Consider the following 8,165-nt stretch of genomic DNA (forward strand, 5'->3'; position numbering starts at 1 on the left):
TCTTTATATCCCGCCATCCTCTTCCTCATAACCCCCATCCCTCTCCTCCACACACCCCACGCTTCTTCATCTCAACCTTCTTTTCCTCTTCTTCATATTCCGCCCGTCATTCTCCTTCTCCCCCATTCCTCTCTTCCTTTCATCCCAACGCCCTGTATACACACCCTTCCCCTTCATCTTCTCCTCCTGTCCTGTTCCTCCCCTTCTCTTGCTCTCTTCCTCACACCCATTCACATGGAATACATGCTTTATTCAATATCACTCTACATACCCCAGGAACATTCAAGGTTTTTATTCTTTCATTTTATTAGATTGTGCTTCCCTAATGGCCTATGGACCCACTGTAGATGAATGACCAGGCCATGGTGTGTTTTTATGTGTTTTTACTGTGTGTGCTTTAATGTTTCCATATGTGGGTTGTGGAGACGTATAATGCAAGACAAATTTCGGTAACACTTTATTTTAGTTTTTTTGTTAAGCATGTATTCACAAATGTCTTGTTCATGCACAATAAGGGATTTATTACCAATATAACCTCAGTAAGGACCTAGTAGACCTAGATTTCTATTTATGTGTAAGCAGTAAGGGCCAGAATACAATGTGTATAAGCTCCTGGTACACTGTGTGAACAAACCCTGAACAGTGTGAAAACAGATGTGGAATAAGGGTCCCTATTCTAAAGTGATGCATTGCTCAGCCCAGATGACTTAGGGCCCCCGCAGTACCTAGGGCCCCACTCTACGTGCCCCCCCCGCCCGGGAAGCAAAGTGTAAGAACATATCATATTCTATATCAGTCTCAGTAGGTATGAAGATCTCACTTATTCTATTCATTATGTTGATCAGTAATTGGAAGCATTATATAGCAAGGATTGGACGTAAAGTTATCAATGACGGTGGGTGGTGAGATGTCATTTTTTCATACACCAATTAGTTTTAAGTGTAAAAACCCTGCAATAAATGCAGGATATAACGATGAGTAGTAGTTTGGAAGCGAAACTAAGCTATTCCTTTCTGATAAATAAGTTAATGTTTGAGAAACTTAGCTACAAGAAGTGCAGTGCATGATGGGTACGCCCTTAGCAACTAAATTTCACAAGTGAGGGGAGGAGCTAAGGACGTAGGCTCAGAGCTGGGTAGGTTGTCTGTTGGCCTAGATTGCGTACCCATCATGCCCTGCACTTCTTGAAGCTAATGTTCTCCAACATTCACTTAATTATCACAAAAGAGTAGTTTAGTTTTGCTTCAAAACTATTATTATAATGTTCTGCATTTATTTTGTTTTTGTTTTACAATTAAAACTCAGTGGTACATGAAAAAAAATTACATCTCACCAACCCACCGCCATTGACAAGTGTACGTTCAATCCTTGCTATATATAGGCTCTTGTTACCTCCCTCTCATGGATAAGAACAAGAGAAAACTAAATAACTTGGCTGGGTAACTATTAATTATTTGATATACCCTTACACTTTGTAGATCGGGGGGGCTAGGTAGTGCAGGCCTGGGTGGTGTGGGGGCCCTAGGACTTTGGTAGTGCGTAGGCCCTGAGGCTACCATCTGGGCTGACCAATGCATCACTTTAGAATAGGGACCCTTATTCTGCATCTGTTTTCACACTGTTCAGGGTTTGTTCACACAGTGTGTCGGGAGCTTATACACATTGTATTCTGCCACTTACTACTTACTAATAAATAGAAATATAGGCTTACTGGTCCTTACTAAGGTTATATTAGTAATAAATCCCTAATTGGGCATGAACAAGACATTTGTGAATACATGCTTAACAACTGTCTTATTTTGCTTAGTACATGCCTTACAAGTTACTTACACAGGCATTAATATTGTATGTATTAGTGCTAATAGATGTGTCCCTAAAATAAAGTGTTACCCAAATTTCTATACAAACGGATATTTACTGTAAAGGTGGACTGTGTAGGATGGTGGCCAGAGTAGGTATTGCAACTGTGCTGCTCATTGAAATTGTGCTGTCTACTGCTCTTTTCATGAATATTTACTAATGAACTAATATGACCAAAGTACAATGAGTTTTGCAAACACAGAGCACCTTTAAGTATCATCTTATCTTATCTTACTCCCCACATATTTTCCCTCACGCCAACTCGTCTCCTCCTCTTACCCTCAACTCCTCCCTCACACACACAGACAGATTATGGTCCCATGGGCCCCTGGGTCAAACAACAAAAAAGGCCCCCCTCAATGGGCGTTGCTTTTTTTTTACAAAATGATTCAGGGTTTTGGACCAAGTGTGAGAATCTAAGCTACCGCCACGGAGTGGGGGGTTGTTCCCAGAAAAAAATGAGCATGCAGTTGTCAAAATTGTGATTTCAATGCACTATGAGAATGCAAACACAGCACGAAAAGGGGGATTTGTGACAATGAACTCGTCCCAAATCGCCCACGGACTTGCCTAACTTTCGTCTGATTTTGAGCGCTGAGAGAATGCGAAATTAACAGTTTTGGTGACACGTAAATCGCCCGGAAGCGAATCAAAGCCGTGGAGAGGTCTCACAGCAGGGTGTTAATGGCCCAACGATTAACATGAAAGGCAATGACAGCCAGCCCGGAACGCGGACTAGCCTTGCTCTTATTGGACGAAAAAGACACGTGACTCAAAGTAAAAGAGCTGCGCTGTTGGTTAGCAGGGTCGGCAGCTACGACCTTCTATTGGTCACGTTGGATTAATTTATGCATACCGTAGGCCTATACAGTAGGTCCGTATAATTATGCAAAAATTATTATTACTAATATACCTAGGTTGATTTTACTTTGTATATTCACATCATTATATTCACATCATTATAGACTGCACTGTGATGGGGCTTCAGCATGCATGATGTGAATTTATTGATAAAATGAAAATGAATGAAATGAAAATGATTTTTTTAAATGCTTTTAATATCACACCAAACAATGTACACACACTTAGACAGGAACCGTGCATTTCATAAATATACATAATTTAAAACTACACACATACCCTGCAAACAATATACTCTAGGCTATATGCAGTGATGTACAGTAGCCTACTCAGGTCACAAATGTACAACTCAGTTAAAAAACACGCATCTCTCTCCCAAGCGGCGTTTCCGATTGTCTCCCACGTCCTAACACTGGCCGTCAGAGCATTGAAGAAATCTTAATACTCAACAGCACTCAAATTTTGCCAAGTCGAACAGGTGAGGTCAGGCATAAACGCGTTGTCCTGACCGTCTGTTAAGACAATGCGATGCGACACAGAAAAGACGGGCGGCTCTCCGTGCATAGTGACTAAAAGTTAGCATCAACTTTGAAAAAGGGTCAAGTCACCATCAGAAGAAAACGGCCGTCTTGTAAAATATGTGTTTGAGTGAAACGGTAGACGGTAGGGACTTTGCGAGGCTATTTATTTAATGCCTACATATAACGTGACCCAAAATGTCTCTAAGCTGCACGTTGCAATATAGCCAAGTATTCGAGAAAACCTGATGCAGCCAGAGTCCAACAACTTCAATGCACCAGAAGTGAATTCGCCTTCTAGTTGGGTGCGTGCGTCACGTGTATTTAATAGAATATATGCGCATGTACAATTACAATACAGCTACCTTATTACCTGGAATATTTTTGAGGGCTGATATTACAAAAAGCTAGTAGGTAATTTTACTTTTCTTTTCTCTACCTACCATTCAGCCATGAGTGGTTGGCTCTGTCCACACACCAGTTTGAACTAAATAACTAAGAATTTATTTTTTATTTTTTTTTTATTTTTTGGGGGGGTGAAAGGGGAAAATAAGATGTAAAAAAAAAAAAAAAACAATTTGGCAAAAAATAAATCAGAAAAAAACTGAATGAGGAAAAATAAAACGGATTTCATAGGCCCCTACGACAGGTTAGGTTTGGGAAGGGCACAATTCATAAAACTCAGAAACATACAATGCTTTTTCAAAAAAAGGGTTCTATGTTCCCCGCTGCATCCAAGTAGACTGCTGCCACATTGCTAAGAGCAGGTTGTTATTACACCTCTGACAGGTTAGGTTTAAGGATAGTTTTAGTCAGGGCACATACAAAAATGGATTTGAGTAAAAGTTGTCAATTCATAGTAAATACGTGGTAAATATGAAAGTAAGAGGAAAAATAGTACAGGTACAGCATTTTAGTGCAGACTATACAGGTATGTACAATATTATAAAGTAAACATTGCTGTTGATTATGTTCTTCAGCCGCCAATCATGCCAGCAGGGTCTACTGAAGGTCTCTGGTCACTGCTTCCTCGTCATACTGCAACAGGCACTCAGTCTCACTTCTGGGAGCTGTAGAAATAACAAATAAATAAATACTTCGTCATGCACCTCATATTGACATAGCAAATATATCAATAAGCAAGACATATTGAGCCCAACAGGGATAATCTTACACTATATCAGTTTTCTGTGGTCTCTTGTAAGATTGCCCATCACCATCCTGCAGGACACTACCGTCTCCCTGCCAGGATCTGTAGGATGTAAGAAAATAAATCAAAACATAGCAATGCACAGCATTGACAACTTATCTATAAAGTAGCACAAGTCATATTGACAATGTAGGACAGGGGTGGGGAACCTATGTCTCTAGGGCCGTTTGCGACCCTTGAGGCTGTTTTATCCGGCCCCCGATATAATTTTAATGCAATTCCATCTTCACATGAAATATGACATATTTTGTACAGGAATCTTAGAAAATACATTAGCAATACAATTAAGTTATATTCAGGGAACCTGAAGTTGGCGTTTGTTTAAATGTGGCTGCCTTCAATATAGGCCTAAAGTGAAAGGGAAAATCCTGGTTTGTGTTCATAGTACGGCCCTTGGAGGACTTTTTATGGCCCCTCGGATGAATTTGAAGTGGCCATTCGAATGAGAAAGGTTCCCCAACCCTGACGTAGGCTATAGGTTAAGCTTACCCTCTTTCACTCTACTGTGCCCATTTCGGGTTGACCTCCACACGCGTCTGTAGCACAGCACACAGGATTGCAGGACACAGCATCCTGCAGGACACTGCAAAAAACAAGGGGAACGAATAAATGACCTGTCCAGTTCTATAAAAAAGAAAAGAAATTTGATGCAGTGCCAGAGCTGTGGTAAAAGTAACCTTGGTTGTATCATCTAGGACTAGGGTGTGTGTGAGTGTGTGGTAAATCCAGTGTTCACATTATTCAGATATGAGAATTAATTCATTAATTTTAACTGATATCACCACATACCGATATCAGTGCCATTTCACCCTGCCAAGACACTGGACCTTCTATGATCAGGGCGTCCTCGTCATACTGCAGCAGGCACCCTGTTGTTTCTACAGCTCCTAGAAGAGAGACAAATAAATTAAATACTTCGCCATGCATCTCATATTGACATAGCTAATGTATCAATGAGCAAGTCATATTGGTCCCAAAGAAGTTAATCTTACATTCTTTCAGTCTTCTATGGCAAGACTGCTCCTCATAAGAGCTGTTAGGCCTTCAAGTGACTCGTCTTCGCCATATTATGAGACAGCAGCCTGTGAAAACATGGTAAACAGAATAACCCATTAACCTTGGGTCCTAATATAATACATGGACATAAACTAGCCTACATTATTTAGACAATGTCAGTAGACCTCCAAGTGAAACAATAAGGAAAAGTGACCATGCATAATTTCAATTTCTTGAAGAGGCCAGCTACACTTATTTGTGCAACAAGTGCTGTTTTGAGGACCCATACGTTTTAAGGACATGCTGCCTGCCTACTGTTGCAAATGCCAGGGTATTTCACATTGATTTCGGGGTGGCGTGCTCTATTGCAACACTTATTTGTGCAACAAGTGGTGTTTTGAGGACCCATACTTTTTAAGGACAGGTTGCCTACTGTTGCAAATGCCAGGGTATTTCACACTGATTTCCTAACTACAGGGACGTTAGTCGAGTAATGACGCTACGACCAAGCTACTAGGGAATGTAATTAAACTAGTCGCTTCGCTACTGCCCAGCACTGAAAACCAACATACCCAGACGGCACACCAATCTTGCCAACGTCGCCTAGATGCATTTTTGCCGCTGTAAAATACATTGGCAAGACGTCCAAGCGTTAGTTCATCAGCGAAATGCCGGGCAGACGTGAAAAATGAGCAGTGCCCAGCAACTAGTTGATGAGCTAACGCAATAGCATGCTAACGGTAGCCTTTGTCAATCTTAAGCGCTGGGAGATGGTCACTCCCATGTAAGATCACTCCCGGACGTGTAGTCCCAGGTGATTCTATCAATCCCAGGCGTTCTATCCCACCCGATTACATTTCTCGTATTATCATACACTACCACATACAAGCAATTTAGGGTTAGGTTTAGGGTTAAGGTAAGGGTTAGGTTAGGGTACGTAACAAAAAAACTAACATCAAAAAGATAACTAGCTCGGTGGGCTCGATAGTCTGGCTAGTGGGAGCGAACCGACTGGGGATCGAACCGCGCTGGGAGCGACAAACTGGGAATCATCTTTAGGCAGGGGAAAGGCAATTGAGAACGAGCAATGTCAAACAACTTTCCATCAACAAGTATACTTAACATATTCACCGTTTCACTACTGCATTTTGTCATTACGATGCTCGCAAGTTATCAGAATTTACTAGCGTACAGCAGCAACAAGAGTAGTCACATTCATTGAGGGGACTTGTGCTACAACTTAGCAATGGCGGATCTGTGTTCAGGGGAGCTATTCAATCGCTCTTGAGTACTGAAACTTTAAACCACAGTTGAGTAAAATTTACTTACATGTATGTGAAGCCCATTTTCCGTTGGTATGTGAGGAACTTTCCCCCATATCGCCAAGAAACTTGTAACAGTGAAACCACACAGACAGCGCGTGGTGCTGTTCAGATAGGTCGGTGTTGTTGACCGCGGTAGATGGCTTCTTTGTGGCTTGTGTGTGGAATTCGCATTGTGCGAATTAGTTGTACTGCCACCTAAAGGCTTGGTGTAGAACTAATTTAACCAGAGACAGTCTGTTTTGAACTTCCTTGAACAATCCTTGCTAGTTCAGAATAATTTAAAAACCAGAGTGGCCAAGCACATTGATGTTTTTCCTCAAAAGCAGGGGTGAGGAACCTTTTTAATTCAAAGGGTCACTTCAAAATGTAGGCTATGTCCAAGAAAGATCATTCAGATGTTTCTATTCTGATTTCTATTCGGTTCATTTAAATGTTTATAGCACCGATCGAATTGTTTGATCAACTTCATTTCTGAGCTTATAGTATCATAATAAAATGTACTGACAGCAGAGCTGTGGCTAGAAGAAAGGTTTAATGCAGGGGTGGGGAACCTTTTTCATTCGAAGGGCCACTTCAAATTCCTACCATGGTCATAAAATCCTCCGGGGGGCGTAGGCCTACTATGAACACAAATCAGGATTTCCCCATGAAATTTAGGCATATATAGACACCATTAGGCCTATATAGACATATAGACACCTTTAAAGGTAGACACCTTTTAAAACAGTCCCCACCTTTTCTAGGTCCCCTGAATATAGGCCTAACTTAATTGCATTGGAAATGTAATTTCTAAGATTCCTTTAGGCCTGCAAAATATGTCATAGGCCTATTTCATGTGAAGTTGCAAAACATTATAATGATATCAAGGGCCGGATAAAACGGCCTCAAGGGCCCTCGAGACATAGGTTCACTACCCCTGGTTTAATGGTTAGTGATTCTGAAAAACACCACTGGGCAGCGTGAACAAACATACACACAGACACACACACACACACATTTTAGTAAAAGGCCAAAAAATGCCCTAGGGCCCCCAACAATCCCGTTGCCTAGGGACCCCAAAATCCTAGAAACAGGCCTGCCGACCCCCCACTCCCTCCCACCCACCTGACCTCACCCCACCCCACCCCACTTGAAATTGACTGTAGCAGCTCCCGACCTGATCACTGGCATTTACATATTAAAGGCTCTCCTAAGAAGGGGATGGGAGGGGGGCATGGGGGAGCCGCAAATGCTGTGGCTTGAGGTATGAGGCAATTTAAGGTGCAAAACTCATCCACATATTCCTCTTTTCATGCAGTGAAATATAGAGGCTAGAGCATCTGGGCCCACTTGAATCTTTGGCCCCCGAGGCCTTTGCCCAGTAGGCAAGTGCATTAATCGGTCCCTGCCCACACA

General features: G+C 41.8%; 1 long non-coding RNA gene across 3 annotated transcripts; it reads right to left on the minus strand.

Annotated features, from left to right (window-relative positions):
- Positions 1-3,782: 3,782 nt before the first annotated feature.
- LOC134437577 (uncharacterized) lies at positions 3,783-7,365 on the minus strand. 3 transcript variants are annotated; one of them, XR_010032426.1, is made up of 5 exons: positions 6,775-7,365; positions 5,442-5,531; positions 5,239-5,336; positions 4,939-5,032; positions 3,783-4,491 (listed from the first exon to the last, which is right to left on the minus strand). It is a non-coding gene; the product is annotated as an uncharacterized LOC134437577 (long non-coding RNA). The 3 variants fall into 3 exon arrangements; XR_010032425.1 differs by having other exon boundaries at positions 3,783-4,309; positions 4,414-4,491; positions 4,939-5,336; XR_010032424.1 differs by having other exon boundaries at positions 4,939-5,336.
- Positions 7,366-8,165: the final 800 nt, after the last annotated feature.

The sequence above is a fragment of the Engraulis encrasicolus genome, chromosome 21, assembly GCF_034702125.1.
Source record: "Engraulis encrasicolus isolate BLACKSEA-1 chromosome 21, IST_EnEncr_1.0, whole genome shotgun sequence".
Taxonomy (NCBI): domain Eukaryota; kingdom Metazoa; phylum Chordata; class Actinopteri; order Clupeiformes; family Engraulidae; genus Engraulis; species Engraulis encrasicolus.